General features: G+C 34.9%; 1 pseudogene; it reads right to left on the bottom strand.

Annotated features, from left to right (window-relative positions):
- Positions 1-1,768: 1,768 nt before the first annotated feature.
- LOC138048734 (ATP-dependent DNA helicase RecQ-like) lies at positions 1,769-3,121 on the bottom strand (annotated as a pseudogene).
- Between the last annotated feature and the right edge of the window lie 14,379 nt (positions 3,122-17,500).

Below are 17,500 nucleotides of genomic sequence, written 5' to 3'. Positions count from 1 at the left end.
TTCAGCCGTCGAAGCGTTTATCAAGGATTACAATTTAAGATATTTTGATGTTGTAATCATCAGCGAAGTTCAATTCAGTTAATTCAGCACAGATATAAACAAAAAAAGAACAAAATGTTTAAAGAAACTGATCAATGTCATGGTAACAACAGAATTTAATTAAATAACAATAGTGTATTTTAAGAGAGTAATTCAAACTTTGCAGTATTTACAATAATTTTGATGATGATGTTCTGATCATGAGCAGGGTTCACTTCAGTGCTACATAATTATAGTATTGTGCTCAGATACTGTTCAGTGTCATGGTAACAACAGAAAAAATGAAATATTAATAGTGTGTTTTCAGAGAGTAAATCCAGATATATATACAGCAGTTCACAGTATTTACAATTTGTGATGATGTTCTGATCGTCATCAGAGTTCATTTCAGTTCTACATACAGTTGTATAGTACTAAGCTCAGATACTGATCAGTGTCATGGTAACAACAGAAATAATTAAATATCAATAGTGTGTTTTCAAAGAGTAAATCCAGATATATCTACAGCAGCTCACAGTATTTACAATTGTTATGATGATGTTCTGATCATCTCCAGAGTTCATTTCAGTTCTACACATATTATTGTGCCCAGATACTGATCAGTGTCATGGTAACAAGAGAAATAATTAAATATCAATAGAGTGTATTTAGAGAGTAAATCCAGATACGGTATATCTACAGCAGCTCACAGTATTTACAATTATTATGATGATGTTCTGATCATCTCCAGAGTTCATTTCAGTTCTACACATATTATTTTGCCCAGATACTGATCAGTGTCATGGTAACAGCAGAAATAATTAAATATCAATAGAGTGTATTTAGAGAGTAAATCCAGATGTATCAACAGCAGTTCACAGTATTTTCAAGTTTTAATGATGTTCTGATCATCATCGGAGTTCATTTTAGTCCTACTTATATTATTGTGCTCAGATATATGTGTGAAAAGATGAAGACAAACTAATCAGTGTCATGGAAACCAGGGCTCAAACTTGACTTTTTAGTCTACTTGCAAAGTGGTAAGAAGTTTTCCTCTAGAAAACCGGTGAGACCACTAGCCAATTATTTCCAAATGTTTGAAAGAAATGGATGATTCTAACCTGCAAACAATTACTAGTGGATATTTTTCTCACTTGCAGATTATCAAAATCACTCGCATTTTGTGAGTTTGCGAGCATTAATTTGGAGCCCTGCCATGGCAACAACATGGAAATAATTAAATACCACTGGTGTGTTTTAAGAGAGTAAATCAGAATATTTCTACAGTAGTTCACAGTATTTATATTTTATGATGAGGTTCTGATCATTAGAGGCACTCATTTCAGTTCTACACATATTATTGTGCTCAGATACTGATCAGTGTCATGGTAACAACAGAAATAATTAAATATCAGTAGTGTGTACTAAGAGAGTAAATCCAGATATATCTACAGCTGTTCACAGTGTTCACAATTTATGATGATGTTCTGATTATCATCAGAGTTCATTTCAGTTCCACACAGTATTGTGCTCAGATATAAGCAAAGACAAACTGATCAGTGTTATTTTAACAACAGAAATAATTAAATATCATTGAATCAGTCTTGTGTTTAAGAGAATAAATCACAATCAGTAGTTTACAGTATCTACAATTTATGTTGATGTTCTAATCTTCAGAGTTCATTTCAGTTCAACATGTCGTGAGGAGTGTGCTCAGATATAAGTGAACAGAGCACATTATGTTGATGTTCTAATCATTTTCGGAGTCCGTTTCAGTTGTACATATAGCAGTGTGTTCAGATATAAGCGAAAAGATTTGAGAAGAACAGGTTTCATCCCATATGTCGAATGATTTCAACAAGTCTGCTTCTGATGCAACAAATTCCACTCCCTCCATAACCTTTGCAGCCAGATCCTTATCTACAGAAATGTCAAATAGCATTGAACCCTCTGATGTCGCTTGGGACTCATGGTCAGAAATTGCACTCTTGATTAACCTTTCAAGGATAGCACGGTTACTGTTAGGTAGAAATCTGACCTTGTTTCTAATAGCTTGGGGGAGATCCTCTTCAGTTCTTTTGAATTTGCCATCGCATATGCAGCAACAGCCCTTTTGTTGAACACTGGAGAATCCAAAGTAATCAAGGAGGAGTTTCCTTTGACAAGTGTCTTCTGATCTGCAATATGATTTCATTGATTCTTCAACATGTTTTTTATTCTTTGCAATGTCAGAGTTATTGTAATAAAGGGTAGCACATGATGAAAGTCCTGTACGGCCAGCACGACCAATTTCTTGCATGTAAGCTTCAAGGCTACTTGGTGGAGTTATATGAATGATGTTGGTTAAATAAGGAGCATCAACCCCCATGCCAAGAGCTGATGTTGCAAATAGCACCCTCGCCCTCGATTGTTCTTTTTTTATTTCTGATATTATGTCTTTCTTCAAGCGACTCGTCTGGGGCGCATGAAACTGTGCAAACAGTCTTGCACTGGGTTCTAATGTTTCTCCAACGCACTGTTTGTCTTTTCAAATAAGCCATAAGCATATCCGCAGTATTTCAGTTTTAAATAAATGATTGTCATTGGGTGGTTTTCTCTTTGAATTGCCAGTTCATTGGCAATGGGTACAAGGATTTTGTCGTAGCTCTGGATGGGCGAATACAATTGAAGTGTTACCATTTACCACATCTTGAGGAAACTTCGTTGAATCCGGGACCACGTGCTCGCTTGGTTCTTGTTGATTTCCGAACAAGTTATCGGCGGGTTCCTTCTCGTATACAGCAAGCTGTAAGACATCAGCGGTTATCCTTCGAGCTTTTAAGACTTTCAGCTGATCTTCAATGATGGGATTTAATGGACATACCACAATAACTATGTTCTTGGTGGTCTTCACAGGAATGAAATGAGGTAGAAGGTGAAAGAGCATTGACTTGCCAAATCCAGTAGGTAGGACTCCAATGACATCCTGACCTTCCAGCATATATTCGAAACACTTCATTTGAAGAGGTTTTAAATTTAAAGAAGGAAAATTACCGTTATTTAAAGAAAATTCGATTCGACGAAGCACTGACAAAAAGTTTGGTTTACTCGAAGAGGCCGCCATCTTGAAAGTTCCGTTTAACGTATGATAATTTAGTACACCCAAGAAATTTGGGTGTTCTACTATCACGTGACAAGCCGATCCCAGGGCCTTTTGCCGCCCCACCCCCAAGCCAGGGAAAAGGTCCTGGGAACGAGGTTGTAAATGATGTCAAATTGCTTTCGAATTGCAATCTGAGGCCTGTCAAGTACGTTTACTTTTACAATAATTTACTGTCTACTACAGTCTTCTTCGTTCATTTCCCCCGTAATTTCACATCATTTACACGTCGTGTAAAGTTCATGATACGTCATGTGCCGGCACCAAGCTGAGCAACCAAAAATGATCCGCCTTATTGATAACATTGGGTTTGCTAGTTCTATGGAAAACAATAGGAAAGGTAAAAAACAAAATTAAAGACTTATATGACCAAATGCAGTTTAAGGACATGCATTGTTTTATCGAACTTTGATAAAGGAGGTTCACTGTGTTGTGATCATATAAAAAAAGGAATTATTCTCGCATACAAACAGGAATTTTTCGTAACATCCGGACAGTTCTAAAAGTGGAAGACCCCTAGAACTATAAAATAATTTTTTGTACTCGTATTTCTGAAACTTTCACCTCTCACCTCTATGAAAATTAAAATTTGAATTGTTTCTGGGAATTTCCGAGGTTAAAATAGTTTAAAACCGACATTTCGACCAGTTTTACTGGTCTTCTTAAGGTTGTTTAGAAAATGTTATCAATATGGCGGATCTTTTTTGGTCGTTCCGCTTGGGTCAGTCTTAATTTAGTGGAGAAAATGAAAATTTATCCTCAAGTGCTGACGACCTCTATAAAACCTCGAATTTCGCTATTTCACGTTGTTGTTTTGCTGACGACGGCAAAGAAATGAACAAACGAGAAAAACGCACGTGCAGGGCGTGCAAAGCTATTGTTTTTGCCCACAAAATATGCAAATTTGTGACGTTCTCGTAGCCGTAGCCGTTGTCTTTGCTAAAGCTCTCTTAATCTTTTGAATTTTCAGCTCAAGAACGAGGCATCAAGGGCTAATTTGAATAAAAACGAGAGAATATTTAAATGACGTCCATTTTGGAATGAGGTCTATTTAACTCAGCTGTGTGAGTCACTTCGTAACAAAGTTACACAGTTATTTGTGTCATATTCAGTTAAAAGTGTATTTAAGGCAATCCACTTACAGGGAAGATAGACGTGTAAGTCCTGAGAAAGTGCCATTTTGGAGTTGAGTTATTTCATTCTCCCTGAGATATCTAGAAATGAAAATAACATTAGAAATAAGCACCAAATTCAAATTAAAGAAGAACAATGCAATTAATACCATTTTAGTTTTAATTGCATGCCGTTTTGTTCTTAGCATTCCCGGATCGACGTTGTACTCGATTCTATTTAGACAAGAGCAGTAAAATTAATCCCAATTACCCCAAAAGGAGTCCATGAACTACCCAGACCGATCAAATCAAAGAAAAAAATGGATAACTGTGGAGTTGCTAGTTTATGAAAAAAAAATAGGAAAATCTTAAAGAAAAAATAGGATTTTACCGACCAAATGCAGTTTAAAGTCATGCATTGCTTTATTGAGCCTTGACGAAGAAAGAAAGCTCACTGTACCGTAATCATAAAGACAAAAGCGAACTATTTCAGCATGGAAATAGGAATACATAAAGTTTCATAATGTCCTGTTTTTATTTACTTAGTAGATATAATTACCATTCCGTTGGAGATACTGTCATTTCGTTGAGTCGAAAATCCATGTTTGTCAGCAGCAATTATTATGATTGTTTTATGTGCTTCTTCATTAGAAAAAGGGATCTTGGCTAAGATCAAATCAAAGGTTCCACAGAAAGAACCAAAATGACAGACTAGAATAACATTTAGTGTTTATCTTAAAAGGCTAAGGTTCAAATGCACTTTAATTTTTGACCTGAAAGAGTTCATTATTGTAAAGACTTTATTTAACATAGCCGCGTGGGTCACTTTGTAACTAAGTCGCACAATTATTTGTGGAGTGGAGAGGCGCAAAGCCGTGTCATATTTTGAAAGTGTATTTAGGGCAATATACTTACAGCGAATGCAGACCCGTGAGTCCTGAGAAAACGTTTTCTGCGAGTTGACTTATTTTATTTTTTCAAGATATCTAGAAATAAACACAAAATTAGAAATGAGTAGGATATCTGAATTAAACAAGAACATTAAAATCAATGTCATTTTAGTTTTAATTGCCGTTTCCTTCTCAGAATTCACTGATCGTCGTTGTACTCGGTTCTACTTAGACAAGAGCAGGAAAGTTAATCCCAATTGTCCTAAAAGGAATCCGTTAACGACTCAGAGCAATGAATGAAAAAGAAAAAATGGATAACAGTGGATTTGCTAGTTCTATGGAAAACATTAGGAAAAATCAAAAACAAAATTTTGTGTATTAATGACCAAATGAAGTTTAAAGACATGCATTGTTTTTTCGAGCTTTGATAAAGAAAGTTCGCTGTATTGTGATCATAAAAAAAAGGAGGTGTTCTAGCATGGAAACAGGAATTAACAGAGTTCCATAAGATCCTGATAGTTCTAAAAGTGGAGGACCCCTAGAACTATAAAGTAATTTTTTGTACTCGTATTTCTGAAACTTTCACCTCTCATTTCTATAAAAGTTAAGATTTGAACTGTTTCCGGGAATTTCTGAGGTTAAAATAGTTTAAAACCGACATTTCGACCAGTTTTACTGGTCTTCTTAAGGTTGTTTAGAAAATGTTATCATGATGGCGGATCTTTTTTGGTCCTTCTGCTTGGGTCAGTCTTAATTTAGTGGAGAAAATGAAAATTTATCCTCAAGTGCTGACGACCTCTATAAAACCTCGAATTTGGCTATTTCACGTTGTTGTTTTGCTGACGACGGCAAAGAAATGAACAAACGAGAAAAACGCACGTGCAGGGCGTGCAAAGCTATTGTTTTTGCCCACAAAATATGCAAATTTGTGACGTTCTCGTAGCCGTAGCCGTTGTCTTTGCTAAAGCTCTCTTAATCTTTTGAATTTTCAGCTCAAGAACAAGGCATCAAGGGCTAATTTGAATAAAAACGAGAGAATATTTAAATGACGTCCATTTTGGAATGAGGTCTATTTAACTCAGCTGTGTGAGTCACTTCGTAACAAAGTTACACAGTTATTTGTGTCATATTCAGTTAAAAGTGTATTTAAGGCAATCCACTTACAGGGAAGATAGACGTGTAAGTCCTGAGAAAGTGCCATTTTGGAGTTGAGTTATTTCATTCTCCCTGAGATATCTAGAAATGAAAATAACATTAGAAATAAGCACCAAATTCAAATTAAAGAAAAACAATGCAATTAATACCATTTTAGTTTTAATTGCATGCCGTTTTGTTCTTAGCATTCCCGGATCGACGTTGTACTCGATTCTATTTAGACAAGAGCAGTAAAATTAATCCCAATTACCCCAAAAGGAGTCCATGAACTACCCAGACCGATCAAATCAAAGAAAAAAATGGATAACTGTGGAGTTGCTAGTTTATGAAAAAAAAATAGGAAAATCTTAAAGAAAAAATAGGATTTTACCGACCAAATGCAGTTTAAAGTCATGCATTGCTTTATTGAGCCTTGACGAAGAAAGAAAGCTCACTGTACCGTAATCATAAAGACAAAAGCGAACTATTTCAGCATGGAAATAGGAATACATAAAGTTTCATAATGTCCTGTTTTTATTTACTTAGTAGATATAATTACCATTCCGTTGGAGATACTGTCATTTCGTTGAGTCGAAAATCCATGTTTGTCAGCAGCAATTATTATGATTGTTTTATGTGCTTCTTCATTAGAAAAAGGGATCTTGGCTAAGATCAAATCAAAGGTTCCACAGAAAGAACCAAAATGACAGACTAGAATAACATTTAGTGTTTATCTTAAAAGGCTAAGGTTCAAATGCACTTTAATTTTTGACCTGAAAGAGTTCATTATTGTAAAGACTTTATTTAACATAGCCGCGTGGGTCACTTTGTAACTAAGTCGCACAATTATTTGTGGAGTGGAGAGGCGCAAAGCCGTGTCATATTTTGAAAGTGTATTTAGGGCAATATACTTACAGCGAATGCAGACCCGTGAGTCCTGAGAAAACGTTTTCTGCGAGTTGACTTATTTTATTTTTTTCAAGATATCTAGAAATAAACACAAAATTAGAAATGAGTAGGATATCTGAATTAAACAAGAACATTAAAATCAATGTCATTTTAGTTTTAATTGCCGTTTCCTTCTCAGAATTCACTGATCGTCGTTGTACTCGGTTCTACTTAGACAAGAGCAGGAAAGTTAATCCCAATTGTCCTAAAAGGAATCCGTTAACGACTCAGAGCAATGAATGAAAAAGAAAAAATGGATAACAGTGGATTTGCTAGTTCTATGGAAAACATTAGGAAAAATCAAAAACAAAATTTTGTGTATTAATGACCAAATGAAGTTTAAAGACATGCATTGTTTTTTCGAGCTTTGATAAAGAAAGTTCGCTGTATTGTGATCATAAAAAAAAGGAGGTGTTCTAGCATGGAAACAGGAATTAACAGAGTTCCATAAGATCCTGATAGTTCTAAAAGTGGAGGACCCCTAGAACTATAAAGTAATTTTTTGTACTCGTATTTCTGAAACTTTCACCTCTCATTTCTATAAAAGTTAAGATTTGAACTGTTTCCGGGAATTTCTGAGCTTAAAATAGTTTAAAACCGACATTTCGACCAGTTTTACTGGTCTTCTTAAGGTTGTTTAGAAAATGTTATCATGATGGCGGATCTTTTTTGGTCCTTCTGCTTGGGTCAGTCTTAATTTAGTGGAGAAAATGAAAATTTATCCTCAAGTGCTGACGACCTCTATAAAACCTCGAATTTGGCTATTTCACGTTGTTGTTTTGCTGACGACGGCAAAGAAATGAACAAACGTGAAAAACGCACGTGCAGGGCGTGCAAAGCTATTGCTTTTGCCCACAAAATATGCAAATTTGTGACGTTCTCATAGCCGTAGCCGTTGTCTTTGCTAAGCTCTCTAATCTTTTCAATTTTCAGCTCAAGAAAGAGGCATCCAGGGCTAATTTGAATAAAAACGAAAGAATATTTAAATGACGTCCATTTTGGAATGAGGTCTATTTAACTCAGCTGTGTGAATCACTTTGTAACAAAGTTACACAGTTATTTGTGTCATATTCAGTTAAAAGTGTATTTAAGGCAATCCACTTACAAGGAAGTTAGACGTGTGAGTCCTGAGAAAGCGCCTTTTTGGAGTTGAGTTATTTCATTCTCCCTGAGATATCTTGAAATGAAAATAACATTAGAAATAAGCACTAAATTCAAATTAAAGAAGAACAATGCAATTAATACCATTTTAGTTTTAATTGCATGCCGTTTTGTTCTTAGCATTCCCGGATCGTGATTGTACTCGATTCTATTTAGGCAGTAAAAATAATCCCAATTACCCCAAAAGGAGTCCATGAACTACCCAGACCGATCAGATCAACGAAAAAAATGAATAACTGTGGATTTGCTAGTTTTATGGAAAAAAATAGGAAAATCTTAAAGAAAAAATAGGATTTTACCGACCAAATGCAGTTTAAAGTCATGCATTGCTTTATTGAGACTTGATGAAGAAAGCTCACTGTACCGTGATCATAAAGACAAAAGCGAACTATTTCAGCATGGAAATAGGAAAACATAAAGTTTCATAATGTCCTGTTTTTATTTACTTAGTAGATATAATTACCATTCCGTTGGAGATACTGTCATTTCGTTGAGTCGAAAATCCATGTTTGTCAGCAGCAATTATTATGATTGTTTTATGTACTTCTTCATTAGAAAAAGGGATCTTGGCTAAGATCAAATCAAAGGTTCCACAGAAAGAACCAAAATGACAGACTAGAATAACATTTAGTGTTTATCTTAAAAGGCTAAGGTTCAAATGCACTTTAATTTTTGACCTGAAAGGGTTCATTACTGTAAAGACTTTATTTACCTTAGCTGTGTGAGTCACTTTGTAACTATGTCGCACAATTATTTGTGGAGTGGAGAGGCGCAAAGCCGTGTCATATTTTAAAAGTGTATTTAGGGCAATATACTTACAGCGAATGCAGACCCGTGAGTCCTGAGAAAACGTTTTCTGCGAGTTGACTTATTTTATTTTTTTCAAGATATCTAGAAATGAACACAAAATTAGAAATGAGTAGGATATCTGAATTAAACAAGAACATTAAAATCAATGTCATTTTAGTTTTAATTGCCGTTTCCTTCTCAGAATTCACTGATCGTCGTTGTACTCGGTTCTACTTAGACAAGAGCAGGAAAGTTAATCCCAATTGCCCTAAAAGGAATCCGTGAACGACTCAGAGCAATGAATGAAAAAGAAAAAAAATCGATAACAGTGGATTTGCTAGTTCTATGGAAAACAATAGGAAAAGTAAGAGACAAAATTAAAGACTTTCATGACCAAATGCAGTTTAAGGACATGCATTGTTTTTTCGAGCTTTGATAAAAGGAGGTTCACTGTATTGTGATCATATAAAAAAAGGAATTGTTCTCGCATACAAACAGGAATTTTTCGTAAGATCCTGACAGTTCTAAAGGTGGAGGACCCCTAGAACTATAAAATAATTTTTTGTACTGGTATTTCTGAAACTTTCACCTCTCATCTCTATGAAAATTAAAATTTGAATTGTTTCTGGGAATTTCCGAGGTTAAAATAGTTTAAAACCGACATTTCCACCAGTTTTACTGGTCTTCTTAAGGTTGTTTAGAAAATGTTACCAATATGGCGGATCTTTTTTGGTCGTTCCGCTTGGGTCAGTCTTAATTAAGTGGAGAAAATGAAAATTTATCCTCAAGTGCTGACGACCTCTATAAAACCTCGAATTTGGCTATTTCACGTTGTTGTTTTGCTGACGACGGCAAAGAAATGAACAAACGAGAAAAACGCACGTGCAGGGCGTGCAAAGCTATTGTTTGTGTCCACAAAATATGCAAATTTGTGACGTTCTCGTAGCCGTAGCCGTTGTCTTTGCTAAAGCTCTCTTAATCTTTTGAATTTTCAGCTCAAGAACGAGGCATCAAGGGCTAATTTGAATAAAAACGAGAGAATATTTAAATAACGTCCATTTTGGAATGAGGTCTATTTAACTCAGCTGTGTGAGTCACTTCGTAACAAAGTTACACAGTTATTTGTGTCATATTCAGTTAAAAGTGTATTTAAGGCAATCCACTTACAGGGAAGATAGACGTGTAAGTCCTGAGAAAGTGCCATTTTGGAGTTGAGTTATTTCATTCTCCCTGAGATATCTAGAAATGAAAATAACATTAGAAATAAGCACCAAATTCAAATTAAAGAAGAACAATGCAATTAATACCATTTTAGTTTTAATTGCATGCCGTTTTGTTCTTAGCATTCCCGGATCGACGTTGTACTCGATTCTATTTAGACAAGAGCAGTAAAATTAATCCCAATTACCCCAAAAGGAGTCCATGAACTACCCAGACCGATCAAATCAACGAAAAAAATGAATAACTGTGGATTTGCTAGTTTTATGGAAAAAAATAGGAAAATCTTAAAGAAAAAATAGGATTTTACCGACCAAATGCAGTTTAAAGTCATGCATTGCTTTATTGAGACTTGATGAAGAAAGCTCACTGTACCGTGATCATAAAGACAAAAGCGAACTATTTCAGCATGGAAATAGGAAAACATAAAGTTTCATAATGTCCTGTTTTTATTTACTTAGTAGATATAATTACCATTCCGTTGGAGATACTGTCATTTCGTTGAGTCGAAAATCCATGTTTGTCAGCAGCAATTATTATGATTGTTTTATGTGCTTCTTCATTAGAAAAAGGGATCTTGGCTAAGATCAAATCAAAGGTTCCACAGAAAGAACCAAAATGACAGACTAGAATAACATTTAGTGTTTATCTTAAAAGGCTAAGGTTCAAATGCACTTTAATTTTTGACCTGAAAGGGTTCATTACTGTAAAGACTTTATTTACCTTAGCTGTGTGAGTCACTTTGTAACTAAGTCGCACAATTATTTGTGGAGTGGAGAGGCGCAAAGCCGTGTCATATTTTAAAAGTGTATTTAGGGCAATATACTTACAGCGAATGCAGACCCGTGAGTCCTGAGAAAACGTTTTCTGCGAGTTGACTTATTTTATTTTTTTCAAGATATCTAGAAATGAACACAAAATTAGAAATGAGTAGGATATCTGAATTAAACAAGAACATTAAAATCAATGTCATTTTAGTTTTAATTGCCGTTTCCTTCTCAGAATTCACTGATCGTCGTTGTACTCGGTTCTACTTAGACAAGAGCAGGAAAGTTAATCCCAATTGTCCTAAAAGGAATCCGTGAACGACTCAGAGCAATGAATGAAAAAGAAAAAAATGGATAACAGTGGATTTGCTAGTTCTGTGGAAAACAATAAGAAAAGTAAAAAACAAAATTAAAGACTTTAATGACCAAATGCAGTTTAAGGACATGCATTGTTTTATCGAGCTTTGATAAAGGAGGTTCACTGTATTGTGATCATATAAAAAAAAGGAATTGTTCTCGCATACAAACAGGAATTTTTCGTAACATCCTGACAGTTCTAAAAGTGGAGGACCCCTAGAACTATAAAATAATTTTTTGTACTCGTATTTCTGAAACTTTCACCTCTCATCTCTATGAAAATTAAAATTTGAATTGTTTCTAGGAATTTCCGAGGTTAAAATAGTTTAAAACCGACATTTCGACCAGTTTTACTGGTCTTCGTAAGGTTGTTTAGAAAATGTTACCAATATGGCGGATCTTTTTTGGTCATTCTGCTTGGGTCAGTCTTAATTTAGTGGAGAAAATGAAAATTTATCCTCAAGTGCTGACGACCTCTATAAAACCTCGATTTTCGCTATTTCACGTTGTTGTTTTGCTGACGACGGCAAAGAAATGAACAAACGAGAAAAACGCACGTGCAGGGCGTGCAAAGCTATTGTTTTTGCCCACAAAATATGCAAATTTGTGACGTTCTCGTAGCCGTAGCCGTTGCCTTTGCTAAAGCTCTCTTAATCTTTTAAATTTTCAGCTCAAGAACGAGGCATCAAGGGCTAATTTGAATAAAAACGAGAGAATATTTAAATGACGTCCATTTTGGAATAAGGTCTATTTAACTCAGCTGTGTGAGTCACTTCGTAACAAAATTACACAGTTATTTGTGTCATATTCAGTTAAAAGAGTATTTAAGGCAATCCACTTACAGGGAAGATAGACGTGTAAGTCCTGAGAAAGTGCCATTTTGGAGTTGAGTTATTTCATTCTCCCTGAGATATCTAGAAATGAAAATAACATTAGAAATAAACACTCAATTCAAATTAAAGAAGAACAATGCAATTAATACCATTTTAGTTTTAATTGCATGCCGTTTTGTTCTTAGCATTCCCGGATCGACGTTGTACTCGATTCTATTTAGACAAGAGCAGTAAAATTAATCCCAATCACCCCAAAAGGAGTCCATGAACTACCCAGACCGATCAAATCAAAGAAAAAAATGGATAACTGTAGATTTGCTAGTTTATGAAAAAAAATAGGAAAATCTTAAAGAAAAAATAGGATTTTACTGACCAAAAGCAGTTTAAAGTCATGCATTGCTTCATTGAGCCTTGATGAAGAAAGCTCACTGTACCGTGATCATAAAGACAAAAACGAACTATTTCAGCATGGAAATAGGAATACATAAAGTTTCATAATGTCCTGTTTTTATTTACTTAGTAGATATAATTACCATTCCGTTGGAGATACTGTCATTTCGTTGAGTCGAAAATCCATGTTTGTCAGCAGCAATTATTATGATTGTTTTATGTGCTTCTTCATTAGAAAAAGGGATCTTGACTAAGATCAAATCAAAGGTTCCACAGAAAGAACCAAAATGACAGACTAGAATAACATTTAGTGTTTATCTTAAAAGGCTAAGGTTCAAATGCACTTTAATTTTTGACCTGAAAGGGTTCATTATTGTAAAGACTTTATTTAACATAGCCGTGTGGGTCACTTTGTAACTAAGTCGCACAATTATTTGTGGAGTGGAGAGGCGCAAAGCCGTGTCATATTTTGAAAGTGTATTTAGGGCATTATACTTACAGCGAATGCAGACCCGTGAGTCCTGAGAAAACGTTTTCTGCGAGTTGACTTAATTTATTTTTTTCAAGATATCTAGAAATAAACACAAAGTTAGAAATGAGTAGGAAATCTGAATTAAACAAGAACATTAAAATCAATGTCATTTTAGTTTTAATTGCCGTTTCCTTCTCAGAATTCACTGATCGTCGTTGTACTCGGTTCTACTTAGACAAGAGCAGGAAAGTTAATCCCAATTGTCCTAAAAGGAATCCGTTAACGACTCAGAGCAATGAATGAAAAAGAAAAAATGGATAACAGTGGATTTGCTAGTTCTATGGAAAACATTAGGAAAAATCAAAAACAAAATTTTGTGTATTAATGACCAAATGAAGTTTAAAGACATGCATTGTTTTTTCGAGCTTTGATAAAGAAAGTTCGCTGTATTGTGATCATAAAAAAAAGGAGGTGTTCTAGCATGGAAACAGGAATTAACAGAGTTCCATAAGATCCTGATAGTTCTAAAAGTGGAGGACCCCTAGAACTATAAAGTATTTTTTTGTACTCGTATTTCTGAAACTTTCACCTCTCATCTCTATAAAAGTTAAGATTTGAATTGTTTCCGGGAATTTGTGATGTTAAAATAGTTTAAAACCGACATTTCGACCAGTTTTACTGGTCTTCTTAAGGTTGTTTAGAAAATGTTATCATGATGACGGATCTTTTTTGGTCCTTCTGCTTGGGTCAGTCTTAATTTAGTGGAGAAAATGAAAATTTATCCTCAAGTGCTGACGACCTCTATAAAACCTCGAATTTGGCTATTTCACGTTGTTGTTTTGCTGACGACGGCAAAGAAATGAACAAACGTGAAAAACGCACGTGCAGGGCGTGCAAAGCTATTGCTTTTGCCCACAAAATATGCAAATTTGTGACGTTCGCATAGCCTTAGCCGTTGTCTTTGCTAAGCTCTCTAATCTTTTCAATTTTCAGCTCAAGAAAGAGGCATCCAGGGCTAATTTGAATAAAAACGAAAGAATATTTAAATGACGTCCATTTTGGAATGAGGTCTATTTAACTCAGCTGTGTGAATCACTTTGTAACAAAGTTACACAGTTATTTGTGTCATATTCAGTTGAAAGTGTATTTAATGCAATCCACTTACAAGGAAGTTAGACGTGTTAGTCCTGAGAAAGCGCCTTTTTGGAGTTGAGTTATTTCATTCTCCCTGAGATATCTTGAAATGAAAATAACATTAGAAATAATCACTAAATTCAAATTAAAGAAGAACAATGCAATTAATACCATTTTAGTTTTAATTGCATGCCGTTTTGTTCTTAGCATTCCCGGATCGTGGTTGTACTCGATTCTATTTAGACAAGAGCAGTAAAATTAATCCCAATAGTCCCAAAAGGAGTCCGTGAACTACGCAGACCGATCAAATCAAAGAACAAAATGCATAACTGTGGATTTGCTAGTTTTATGGAAAACAATAGGAAAATATAAAAAAAAAAAAAATTAGGATTTTACTGACCAAATGCAGTCTAAAGTCATGCATTGCTTTATTGAGTCTTGATGAAGAAAGCTCACTGTACCGTGATCATAAAGACAAAAACGTATTATCTCAGCATGGAAATAGGAATTCATAAAGTTTCATAATGTCCTGTTTTTATTTACTTAGTAGATATAATTACCATTCCGTTGGAGATACTGTCATTTCGTTGAGTCGAAAATCCATGTTTGTCAGCAGCAATTATTATGATTGTTTTATGTGCTTCTTCATTGGAAAAAGGGATCTTGGCTAAGATCAAATCAAAGGTTCCACAGAAAGAACCAAAATGACAGACTAGAATAACATTTAGTGTTTATCTTAAAAGGCTAAGGTTCAAATGCACTTTAATTTTTGACCTGAAAGGGTTCATTACTGTAAAGACTTTATTTAACTTAGCCGTGTGAGTCACTTTGTAACTAAGTCGCACAATTATTTGTGGAGTGGAGAGGCGCAAAGCCGTGTCATACTTTGAAAGTGTATTTAGGGCAATATACTTACAGCGAATGCAGACCCGTGAGTCCTGAGAAAACGTTTTCTGCGAGTTGACTTATTTTATTTTTTTCAAGATATCTAGAAATAAACATAAAGTTAGAAATGAGTAGGAAATCTGAATTAAACAAGAACATTAAAATCAATGTCATTTTAGTTTTAATTGCCGTTTCCTTCTCAGAATTCACTGATCGTCGTTGTACTCGGTTCTACTTAGACAAGAGCAGGAAAGTTAATCCCAATTGTCCTAAAAGGAATCCGTTAACGACTCAGAGCAATGAATGAAAAAGAAAAAATGGATAACAGTGGATTTGCTAGTTCTATGGAAAACATTAGGAAAAATCAAAAACAAAATTTTGTGTATTAATGACCAAATGCAGTTTAAAGACATGCATTGTTTTTTCGAGCTTTGACAAAGAAAGTTCGCGTATTGTGATCACAAAAAAAAGGAAGTGTTCTAGCATGGAAACAGGAATTAACAGAGCTTCATAACATCCTCATAGTTATAAAAGTGGAAGACGCTTAGAACTATTAAAAAAAATTTGCACTCGTATTTGTGAAACTTTCACCTCTCTTCTCTATAAAAATTAAAATTTGAATTGTTTTCGGGAATTTCCGAGGTTAAAATAGTTTAAAACCGACTTTTCGACCAGTTTTACTGGTCATCTGCTGCTTGTTTAAAAATTGTTATCAATATGGCAGATTGTTTTTGGTCCTTCCACTTGGTGACCGCACATGACGTATCATGACCATTACACAATGTTTAAATGATGCAACCTCGTTCCCAGGACCTTTTCCCTGGCTTGGGGGTGGGGCGGGAAAAGGCCCTGCGATCGGCCAGTGAATCCTTTATATTGATTGGTTGATCGTTTTTAAATAATTTATGCGAAACTTGGCGAAATAAAGCTAATTTATGCATTATGCCGAAATCAAAATGGCGGAAAGTATGTCTACTCCGACGAAGGTTTCTCCTCGAGATCCAGCTTGCCGACTCTGTGGTGATTCTCATGAGAGTCGCTCTATGCTACAAATATTCAGCAAAGCTGGTTCAGGAAAAGATCTGTGTGCCAAAGTCCACAAAACCTGTGGCATAAAAATTTCGGAGGACGATACGAGATCAAAGGTCTTGTGTAGGAGTGGTGTTTCATTCGTAAACAAGATGGAACAGTTTATTCAGAGAGCTCAATCCATAGAGAATACGCTGTCGGATCAAAGCGCAGAATATGCTGTCAAGCGAAGCGTACAGCTTTCACCTTCTTCGCTTCAGCCGTCGAAGCATTTATCAAGGATTACAATTTAAGATATTTTGATGTTGTAATCATCAGCGAAGTTCAATTCAGTTAATTCAGCACAGATATAAACAAAAAAAAGAACAAAATGTTTAAAGAAACTGATCAATGTCATGGTAACAACAGAATTTAATTAAATAACAATAGTGTATTTTAAGAGAGTAATTCAAACTTTGCAGTGTTTACAATAATTTTGATGATGATGTTCTGATCATGACCAGGGTTCATTTCAGTGCTACATAATTATAGTATTGTGCTCAGATACTGTTCAGTGTCATGGTAACAACAGAAATAATGAAATATTAATAATGTGTTTTCAGGGAGTAAATCCAGATATATATACAGCAGTTCACAGTATTTACAATTTGTGATGATGTTCTGATCGTCATCAGAGTTCATTTCAGTTCTACATACATTTGTATAGTACTAAGCTCAGATACTGATCAGTGTCATGGTAACAACAGAAATAATTAAATATCAATAGTGTGTTTTCAAAGAGTAAATCCAGATATATCTACAGCAGCTCACAGTATTTACAATTGTTATGATGATGTTCTGATCATCTCCAGAGTTCATTTCAGTTCTACACATATTATTGTGCCCAGATACTGATCAGTGTCATGGTAACAACAGAAAAAATTAAATATCAATGGTGTGTATAAAGAGAATAAATCCAGATACGGTATATCTACAGCAGCTCACAGTATTTACAATTATTATGATGATGTTCTGATCATCTCCAGAGTTCATTTCAGTTCTACACATATTATTGTGCCCAGATACTGATCAGTGTCATGGTAACAACAGAAAAAATTAAATATCAATGGTGTGTATAAAGAGAATAAATCCAGATACGGTATATCTACAGCAGCTCACAGTATTTACAATTATTATGATGATGTTCTGATCATCTCCAGAGTTCATTTCACTTCTACACATATT

The sequence above is a fragment of the Montipora capricornis genome, chromosome 5 (assembly GCF_036669925.1).
Source record: "Montipora capricornis isolate CH-2021 chromosome 5, ASM3666992v2, whole genome shotgun sequence".
In the NCBI taxonomy this organism is placed as follows: Eukaryota; Metazoa; Cnidaria; class Anthozoa; order Scleractinia; family Acroporidae; genus Montipora; species Montipora capricornis.
Note: the sequence above shows the minus strand (reverse complement) of the source record. Positions and strands in the feature narration are given on the sequence as shown.